The sequence below is a fragment of the Triticum urartu genome, chromosome 3A (genome assembly GCF_056163025.1).
Source record: "Triticum urartu cultivar PI428250 chromosome 3A, HENAU_Tu73, whole genome shotgun sequence".
NCBI lineage: Eukaryota > Viridiplantae > Streptophyta > Magnoliopsida > Poales > Poaceae > Triticum > Triticum urartu.
Window position 1 is genome coordinate 700,951,254 of NC_141875.1, and position 10,753 is coordinate 700,962,006.

Consider the following 10,753-nt stretch of genomic DNA (forward strand, 5'->3'; position numbering starts at 1 on the left):
GGGTGGGGCCACCTGCCCCGGGGGGCCACATGGGCTGTAGGGGGTGCGCCTTGGCCTATATGGGCCAAGGGAACCAGCCCCAAGAGGCCCATGCGCCAAGAGAAGAGGGAAAGGAAGAGTCCTAAAGGGGGAAGGCACCTCCGAGGTGCCTTGGGGAGGAGGGACTCCTCCCTGGCCCACCCTTCCTTAGAGGAAGGGCCAAGGCTGCGCCTCCCCCCTCTCCCTTGGCCCTATATATAGTGGGGGGGAAGGGAGGGCAACCATACCTAAGCCCTGGCGCCTCCCTCTCCCTCCCATGACACATCTCCCTCCTCCCGCAGTGCTTGGCGAAGCCCTGTTGGAATCCCGCTACTTCCACCACCACGCCGTCGTGCTGCTGGATCTCCATCAACCTCTCCTTCCCCCTTGATGGATCAAGAAGGAGGAGACGTCGCTGCTCCGTATGTGTGTTGAACGCGGAGGTGCCGTCCGTTCGGCGCTAGGATCATCGGTGATTTGGATCACGACGAGTACGACTCCATCAACCCCGTTCTCTTGAACGCTTCCGCGCGCGATCTACAAGGGTATGTAGATCTACTCCTCCCTCGTTGCTAGATGACTCCATAGATTGATCTTGGTGACACGTAGGAAAATTTTGAATTATTGCTACATTCCCCAACACTAGCACCACGCGCCGACGAAGAAGGGGCCTCGGCGCGCTCCCGACCAGCGCCCACCATCTTTCAACACCTGCCATGACAAAGAATAAACGAAATTAGTACAACATAAAAAAAGTACCAACATGAATAATAATATGTATATCACGTAAGTGTATCATCATCAAGTACAACATAAAAAAAATTGAATACCTGACACTACTAATAATCTCGATCAGTATCATCAATAAATGCATAATCATCATCATCACTATAATCAATGATGGGCTCATAGGGTTCATTGGCATCAACATGTGCAAGGCCACCTTGACGTAATCGGTCAAGCATTGACAGGTCACCCGCAGCAGTAACCTCTTCTTGTTCCGGCTCTTCTTGTTCCTCCTCTGGGGTGATGTCGGATTCATTGTCGCTGTCTACTTCAATGTTTTGGGGTGAAGTATAGCGGTTCTTGAAACGCTTTTTGGAAAGACGTGTCTCTTGGAAGAATTCTCCTTCATATGTGTCTGGGTTGATGTGAGGTTCATAATCCTCTTCCTTTGGGGGAGAAAGTCTAGCACGTGGCGGCACTTCATAAACGACATCCCAACCTTTCAGATTTGGATTAGTTTGGCAGGCCCACGGTAGATAGAATACTTGGGTCGCCTGTCGAGCCGTAATATAGACATCAGGAACATCTAAATGGGTGCTTTGGTTGATTTCAACTAGCCCTATATGTTCATGAGTCCTTCTAGTCTCCTTCGGCTGAAACCAATAACATTTGAAGACTACGACATTCGGTGGGTTTTCACCATAGAACAGAAGTTCATAAATTGCTTCAACTCTCCCATAATACTCGGTACCTCCTTCGCCGATAGAAGATACACAACAATTTGTAGACTTTCGGTCGGCCATAGATAGCTCTTTGCCATAGGTACGAAAGCGATACCCGTTGATGTCGTACTTGTCAAATGAACGGACCTTATAGTCAAAACCATTAGCGACTTGTCTCAATTCGGCGTCCATAGACTCTGAATTAGCCTACAAGTTTAATATGAAAGGATTGTTGCATTATGCACAAATTAGCGAATGAAATGAAATTGTCTAATAGAAATTACCGTTTGTTTGAACCAAGAGATGAAACCGGGATAGCCGCCTCCTTGCTTTGCGAGAAGCTCATACTCTTCGACGGAATCCTTTTGGATCTCCGCTCCATACGAGAATATGGCGACGTATCGACTGTATGACATATCCAGGAATAAGAGCAGTTCAAAGGAAATAGAAGTTGCGAAACAATGTACCGAGAACTTACTCGATGTACGGCGGCACTTCTATCAGGTTGTTGAAGATATACAACGAAATGGTCCGCCATTCTTCGTTATCCAAAGATACTGGATGTGAAACACTAGCTGGTGCGAGATTCCCTTTGAATAGGCTGAGGTTGGATCCACCCTTTTTAGGCTCGTCAGCATTGTACCGAGGCTTCGGATTATGCAAATGACGATTTTTGGCTTCGTAGTGCACTGTTACGAAGTTTGCCGCCTCCTCTGTGATGAATGCCTCAACCATCGATGCTTCAATTCTACGTTTATTTTTACATTTTTCTCGAAGCGTCTTCTGCATCCTCTCGGTTGGGTAGCACCAACGATTTTGCACGCCCCCCCCAATCTTGCCTCGGTCGGGAGATGCAAAATCAAATGCTGCATTGGATTAAAGAAGCCCGGTGGAAAGATCTTCTCTAACTTGCAGATCAACTCCGGCGCCAACTATTCCATTTCTTCTAGCACGCCAGATGATAGTTCTTTCGCACAAAGAACACGGAAGAAATAGCTGAGTTCTGCCAGTACTAGCCATTCATCCTCAGGGATGAAGCCACGCAACATCACCGGCATTACCCGCTCAATCCATATGTGCCAATCATGACTGTTGAGACCAAATATCTTCAGTTTATCAAGATTTGCTCCCCTCTTTAGATTTGCTGCATACCCATCGGGGAACATCAACTGATGTTGCACCCACAAGAGAATTTCCCTCATAGCTGGCCTTCCAAGATTGAACCATGCCTTTGGCTTCGTCCAGTTCTGCTTTCCTTTTGGTTCTTTCATGTTTTGTAACGGCCTATCATATAGCGCCTCCAGATCGACTCTAGCCTTAGTATTATCCTTTGACTTCCCATCTATGCCGAACAATGTACCAAAAAGTGCCTCGGCGATATTCTTCTCAGTGTGCATCATGTCGATGTTGTGTGGGCAAAGGAGGTCTTTGAAGTAAGGCAGATCCCATAAGCATGTTTTGTGAGTCCACGCGTGCTTAGTATTATACCCCTTGAAGTACCCTGGACGTTGTGGATCTGGCTCGAGAGCGTTTAACTGATCCAGGGTCTGTTGGCCTGTCAATGCAGGTGGTGCAGAGTTTTTGACAACTCTACCCCTGATGAAGTTCTTCTTGTCTTTCCTGAACTTATGGCGAGGATCCAGGAATTGTCTATGCATGTCGAAGCAAGAAAACTTGCGACCGGCCTGAAGCCAACGAAACTCAAGAGCTCCCTTGCATGTGGGGCACGGGAACCTTCCATGCACACACCAGCCAACGAATAGCGCATACGCCGGCAAGTCATGCGTCGAGTACATGTACCAGACACGCATTATGATGTGTCGTTTGCTAAAGGCGTCGTATGTCTTGAACCCATTATCCCAGGCTTCTTGCAATTCGTCCTTAAGCGGCTGCATGTACACATTCATATTTTTGCCCAGATAGTTGGGTCCTGGAATTATCAACGTCAGGAAAATGTTCTTTCTTTGCATAATCTGTCCGGGGGGGGGGGAGATTGAGTGGAAAGACAAATACGGGCCAACAACTGTATTGGGCTGCCGTCATACCAAACACACTGAACCCATCCGTGCTGATGCCGACTCGAGGATGCCTCGGATCTGCCGCTTTGTCAGCATGTAATTCATCAAACTTTTTCCACGCAACACCATCCGATGTGTGTACCATCATCAGATTCCCATCTGCATCTAGTTCGGTTCTTTTGCCTGTTTTGTGCCATGTCATCTGTCTGGCCGTCTCTTCGACCATGAAAAGACGTTGAAGTCTTGGTACGATTGGAATATACCGAAGAACACTAACGGGGATTTTGGTCTGTGTCTTCTCACCCATACCGTTGTCTACCACAATATACCTGGAAGACTTGCAAATGGGACAATAGTTCAAGTCTGCATGGTCAAGCCTAAATAAGGCACATCCTTTCTCACAGGCATGTATCTTCTCATAGGGCATCTTCAGTGCACGGAGGATTTTGTCTGACTGGTACAGGTTTGCAGGCATTACATGGCCTTTGGGTAGAAAGCGTCCAAATACTGTCATAATTGCGTCATAGCATTCTCTGCCCAAGTTGAACTGAGCCTTCAGAGCCATTACTTGTGAGATGGCATCCAACTAACATAGCTTAGTGTGCTCATGGAGCAGACGTTTTGAAGACTCCAACATTTCATTGAAGGCCTTTGCAGATTCCTCCATCTCCTCGTCCGAATCCCGAGCATCATCATAGTCTTGCACCATGTTTTCCATCCCGGTACCATGCTCGTCGGTGCGACGACGATCCACCTCAGCTCGGTCACGTTGGGCAGACTCACCATGAAATGTCCACACCGTATAATCGGGCGTAAAACCACTCTTCTGCAGGTGTTTGCCCATTTCAGCCTCTGTCTTCTTTTCCCAATTGCCGCACCGGAAACAGGGGCACCAGGTTTTCTTTTGGCCATTTGCAAATGCGGCTTGCACAAACCCCTTGGTTTTTATGAACCATTCAACGCTCCATTTGTTCTGACCAGTGTGACCGGTATACATCCACGCACGGTCACTCATCTTGACTTTCAAAGCTACTGGACACACAACAATTATATATGTAATTCACCATGTATATATTCATCAGTTGATCTACTTTGTCAATTTTATTACGTCCATGCAACCTACACTCTAATAGGTAATGATAGGTCCTAATCCCACCCGTGTATGTGTAGATTGGGTTCATTTTCCCATGCTATGCCCCGGATCCGACGCAAAATTTCAGCAGCACCTCCCCGCTGTTCTCCTGATACACGTCTCTGCAATAAACAGAGAGGATGTGTACCCGGAGAACAACAGGGGAGGCACTGACGAAATTTATGCGTCGGATCCGGAGCAAAGCATATGGGAAAACGAGCCCAATCTACACATACTCGGGCTGTCCATGGATAGCGTTGGACAATTCAAAAGAATCAAGGTTATAAATATGCAAATGCATGCATATTTATAACTATGACGCTTTCGAACGGGAGACACATATTGGTTACGCATACTGATGATTCAAGACACATATATAGCTAGCTATCAAGTTTCATCGGAATAGATCAAATAATTAATGGGGGAGGAGGACTTGTCATTTGTGCTCACCCACGAACGAAGGGGCAGAGCTCGTCAAACGCACGGCGAGGTCGTCGAACACCAAACCTCGCAGCGATGAAACAACTGCACATTTAAAACTACACGATCAACACAATTATATATGATGTTTTTCATAACAAAATCGAAAAATATATGACCTAACTAATTATATATGGTGTCGGGTCAGGCTCGGGGGGTCGGGGTGTCGGGGTCGGGGTCGGGGTGTCAGGTCAGGCTCGGGGTCTCGGGGTCGGGGTGTCGGGGTCGGGCTCTCGGGGTCGGGGTGTCGTGTCGGGGTGTCAGGTCGGGGTCTGGGTACCGTGTCGGGTCGGGGTGTCGTGTCGATGTCGGGGTAGTGTCGTGTCGGTGTCGGGGTGTTGTTTCGGGGTCGGGGTGTGGTGTCGGGGTCAGGGTGTCGGGTCAGGCTCGGGGTCGGGATGTCGGGTCAGGCTCGGGGGGTCGGGGTGTCGGGGTCGGGGTCAGGGTGTCGGGGTCGGGGTGTCGGGTCAGGCTCGGGGTTGGGGTGTCGGGGTCGGGGTCGGGGTGTCGGGGTCGGGGTCTCGGGGTCGGGGTGTCGGGGTCGGGGTCTCGGGGTCGGGGTGTCGTGTCGGGGTGCCGGGTCGGGGTCTGGGTACCGTGTCGGGTCGGGTTTTTTTCCTTTTTTTCCATTTCTTAATCTTCCTCTTCTTCCTTTTCTTCCTTTTTTTCCTTCTTCTTCTTCTTCTTCTTCTTCCTCCTTTCCTTTTTCCTCTTCTTCTTCTCCTCCTCTCCTCTTTTTTCTTCTTCTTCTTCCTCTTCTTCTTTTTTCTTCTCCTCCTCCTCTTCTTCTTCTTCTCCTCTCCTCTTTTTCTCTTCTTCTTTCCTAAAACTAAACTAAACCTAAACCTAAAACTAAAAAAACAGAAAAAGGAAAAAACTAAATCTAAACCTAAAACTAAACTAAAACTAAATCTAAACTAAACATAAACCTAAAACTAAAAAAACAGAAAAAAGGAAAAAAAAGGAGGCAGGAAAGCTCACCTGGGTGGAGGAGGGGGGCGGGGCGGCCTGGGGCGGCGGAGGAGGGGGGCGGGGCGGCCTGGGGCGGCGGAGGAGGGGGCGGGGCGGCCTGGGGCGGCGGCAGTGGCGACGGGGCCGGGGCGCCGGGGCGTGGCGGCGCCCAGACGGCAGGGCGGCGGGGGCGACGGGGCGGGGGGGGCGTCGGGGCGGCGGCGTGGTGGTGGGGCGACGGGGCGGGGGGGCGCTGGGGCGGTGGCGGGGTGGTGGGGCGACGGGGTAGCGGCGAGGGGAGAGAGAGAGAGAGGGGCGGGGTGGGGCGGCCGTTAACGCTAGTGGGGCCCTCCCTCTTTGCCGTCCGCCCTCCTTTGTCGTCCGCCTTTTTGCTCTTTGCCGTCCGCAGGGGGGGCCGTTAGGTTTTTTTTGCAGCTCGTCAGTGGGGCCCCCTCCCTCTTTGCCGTCCGCTAGCCGACGACAAAGAATCTTTGCCGTCTGCTAGCCGACGGCAAAGAACTGGCTGATGGCAAATTATGTCTTTGCCATCAGCCAGTTCTTTGCCGTCTGCTTTTTGGTAGCTGATGGCAAAGAGCTTCTTTGCCGTCTGCTAGCTCACGGCAAAGAGCTGGCAGATGGCAAAGTAGCTGATTCCAGTAGTGTCTCTCTCACACGCACACTCGGCAGCTCACCCCCTCTAGAAATGACACACAACTGAAAAGGACACCCCCACACGGGTCGAAGACCAAACAAGGAGTGGGCGACCCACAACCCGAATAAAAAGCCCAATGACAAATAAACCCAACACACACTTTTGAGTGACATACAAATGAGGGACACCTGCGACGCTGAGATTCGTGAAATAAAAAACGTCGGTGCTGACAATATTTAAGAAACCATCAAGTTTAATTTAGGAGACAGGACAAATTCTAAGGAGAATTACACTTGCTAGACTTTTCATAGCAAGGGCTACGACATTATGTGAAGACTCATTACTCAATTTAAAGGAGGTAACTGCGGCTCCCTCCACATTTTCGCATCCGGGCTTGGGACCGGCAAAGGCAGTGTTACACCACAACAATACAAAACACAAGTCACACAAGCACACATACAGTCAAGCAAATGCAATACACACACAGTCACACAAGCACACACAATCAAGCGCTTGCACACAACAAAGACAAAGAAACATACATAGATACGGGCACATCACACAGTCACACACAAACACAATGTAGCACCTTGCACACAAGAAATAGACAAAAACAGACATAGATAGGGGCACATCACATACACAAACAACAATGGGCATGCACACAAGATATGGAAAGAATCAGACATAGATAATGGCAAAAAAAGAAAGCAAATACATGCAAGACCGAAGTATACTAAGAAAGTTAATAATATGCTCTTCCTTCTTTAGAAAACAAATTCTGGGAAACCATGTCCGCTTTGTGTTTTTCAAGAACTTGCTTAGTGTTCGAGTGCGATCTGAAATTTACCACCGAGTCTCCTTACTGTTCGAGATGGTGTCTCTGACTTTGTGTTTTTCAGATGGCAAATTTGAAATTAAACCCTTACCATCACCATCACCCTCATCATCCTCGTCATTTGAATCATAACTAGCAAAACCATCAGATTGTTTCGCTTAGCAGGGGCTACAACTTTAGCTGTGGTCTTGACTTTTGATTCTCCCAGACCAAGCTGCTTTGAGCTAGAGACACCAGTGGTCTCATTTGCTGCAAGACAGAGGTGATAATCAGCAATGTAATTTACCCATTTATATTAACTTTTAGTATAATTCACTCACGTTTAGCTGAAGAATCATCTTCAATCATAACTCGGTTGCAATCTCATTAAAAGGATCATGAGTAACCTGGAAATGACAAAAGTACAAACGTAAGAAATGGCAGTCTTGCTGAATTTAGAACAGAAGTACATTTTCTGCTAACCCTAGCTAAATAAGTAAATAACCTCCATGCAATGACAAACCTTCAGTAGAACTTCTGTCAACACACGTTTAATTTCCTTGTTGATTGCTGCCATCCGTGCCACTTCAAGTCTTCAACTTCATCCTGCAAATGATTCAAGTTCCAGTACATCGATTTTAAATGAGGGCCATGTTAATATCCAAGTCGAATATGAATAGGAAAAAAAAAGAGTGTGTGTGTCTGTAGGGAATGCTTCAGATACACTACCAACACCAAATGCTACAGGTGGAACATAGTTCGAACGAGAGAGTGCTCCAGTATGCAAAGAAGGATCCATCTGTAACTGAATAAAAATAAGTACCATTGTATCAATGATGCAAGAGATTATATTAGAGTACTAAACTTGTGATGCTTGTGGTGGTACTGGAGCTGGATGAAAATATCCAACTATTGCAGATGCACCCCATGATTGAGTTGATGTTGGAACTGTGCCATGTTCAGACACTGCTGTAGGAACAGTGTCCTTAGCAAAACACGAAACACAGGAACACGAAGCGTAATCAACTAATCATTCATCGCTCCGGCACGAACACGAAACAGAGGATCATGAATGTCTCTCAGATAACCAAAGCGCATGCAGAAGTTGAATGATCCAACAAACTCAGAATCAATATTAACTATTCAATGATCTAGCAAACATAACAATAGAATTTTAGAGAATAGGGTGTCAGAAGATCAATGATCAATGATCGCACTATAAGTTAATTGTCACAAAGCCTAGGCAAAGCAAGAAAAGCATTTTCCATTGACTGGACATTAGTAATACAAAAAAAAAAGAATATGGTATCCACATAAGACATAATAGAACACGCATACCACTAAAAATTTAAGAAAAAAGAAGTTGACGGTCTACACTAAACAAATACTAGGTCATTAATCACAATACCGAGTTGATGCCATAAAATTAAACATGACAAACAATAATTTTTCAGGCAAACTAACTGGGAATTAACAAATGTCAGAGCATAAGAGTTGGGCTAGTCAACTGGATCACCATTATCACAAGAAAACAAGCAGCACATGTCCACATTAGAGGTTCATTAGGAAGTTAGCAGCATTGACAAAAAAACATGTGATGAACGTGCTTTCACAGATAAATAAATTCTGGAGTTATGCTCATAACAGAAACATATGCCCAGGTGTGCAATGACAAAATTCTAGAGTTATGCTATGCAGTCTAGAATGTAGTCTAAGGGGAACTAACTAGCAGCAGTTCATCTAGTACTTCAATGGAAATAGCAACATCAGGCAGGAAAGAAGGAACCTTGTCCAGCAGTAGCAGCAACAAGTGTTCAATTAGTCAAGCAGCAGGCCACATGGTAAAACTTTTCTGCTCGGAACACACAAGAAAAGCATGATAAAAAGAAACAAATTGGAAAGAACATAAGCAGTATACACCATCAATTGGAAAGAACAAGCGTAATGAATCACCCCGTCTCTGCATCGAATTAATGGACCCTGTAACTCAAGAATTGACAGAGGGCCAACAAGAACTGGCAGAGAGCCAAGAATTGATAGAACATCACACGAGAGCAACGCAGGTGACGGAACAGAGGAACCGATCTAAACTATGTGGCCGGCCGTAATCCAATTTCGAAACCAGACCCGGTTGTTCCTGCAACCGACGCGAACACGAACCCGGGATAAAAGAAGCGCACGCAGAAGGAAAGAATTGCTAGTTCGCAAACGAGACGGAGAACCCCGACGAGGAGAACGAGACGGACCAAGAACACGTGAGCGCATCGGGACAACGGCGAGGACGAGCGAAATCGAATCAGACGTGAGACTACACGAACGACGGAGAGGACGAGCAAGATCGATTCGGACGCGACTCTAAACGGACGACGGCGAGGACGAGCGAAATCGAACCGGACGCGGCTCTAAATGGACGACGGCGACGAGCAAAATTGAATCGGACGCGGCTCTAAACGGACAACGGCGAGGACGAGCAAAAACGAACCGGGCGCGACTCTACACGGACGACGACGGCGAGGGCGAGCAAAATCGAATCGCACGCGACCCCGAACAGACGACGGCGACGAGGAGCAAACTCAAACCAAGCGCGATTCCAAACGGACGAATCGAGCACGAGCAAGAACCAAATCAGGCGCGGTTCGAAGCCTAAACGGACGGCGAATGGAGGGCGAGCGAATCCAAACCAGGCGCGAGGAGGCGAGGCGAGGCGGGAAGCAGGGCCCGGGGCCCCGGGCGAAGAGAGGAGGAACAGACCGGCGGGCCACGGCCAGGGCGCGGGGAGGGAGGACAGGGCGCGTGTGGCCGCGGGCGGGCCGCCGGGGAAGAGCTGGCGTCGCCGGCCGGGTCCTTGCCGGAGACGGCTTCGGCGGGCGGCGGAAACCGGAGGGGAGGGGAGTGGAGCTGGTGCCTGGTGGTGGTAGGTTGGGGCTGGATCCGGGCCGGGTGGGCGGGACTAAAGGGATCGGTCGGTCGGTCGGCAACGCGGCGCGGAGATATTACCGTTGGGAGCCTCGGATTGGGTTCGGGTGCTCGAGGCGGGTTGGGAAATTTCTAGCTACTAGGGTGCTCGAGGCAGAGGCGGTTCCGTGCAGACCCACGGTGCGGGCACACGGGCTATCCGGCCGGCGCACATGAGAAGCCCGGCCCATTTGGTCGTGTTAGGTTGTGTGTCGTGTCTTATCTTAGAAAAAAATGTTTTTTAGGATTACCGCGTGTTTCATTAATCACATACATAGTGAA

The 10,753-nt window shown here is 48.6% G+C and overlaps 1 long non-coding RNA gene across 1 annotated transcript; it reads right to left on the reverse strand.

The window, feature by feature from the left end:
- Positions 1-7,500: 7,500 nt before the first annotated feature.
- Positions 7,501-10,419, reverse strand: LOC147981845 (uncharacterized). Its single transcript, XR_015599947.1, has 3 exons — positions 8,040-10,419; positions 7,858-7,923; positions 7,501-7,786 (listed from the first exon to the last, which is right to left on the reverse strand). It is a non-coding gene; the product is annotated as an uncharacterized LOC147981845 (long non-coding RNA).
- Between the last annotated feature and the right edge of the window lie 334 nt (positions 10,420-10,753).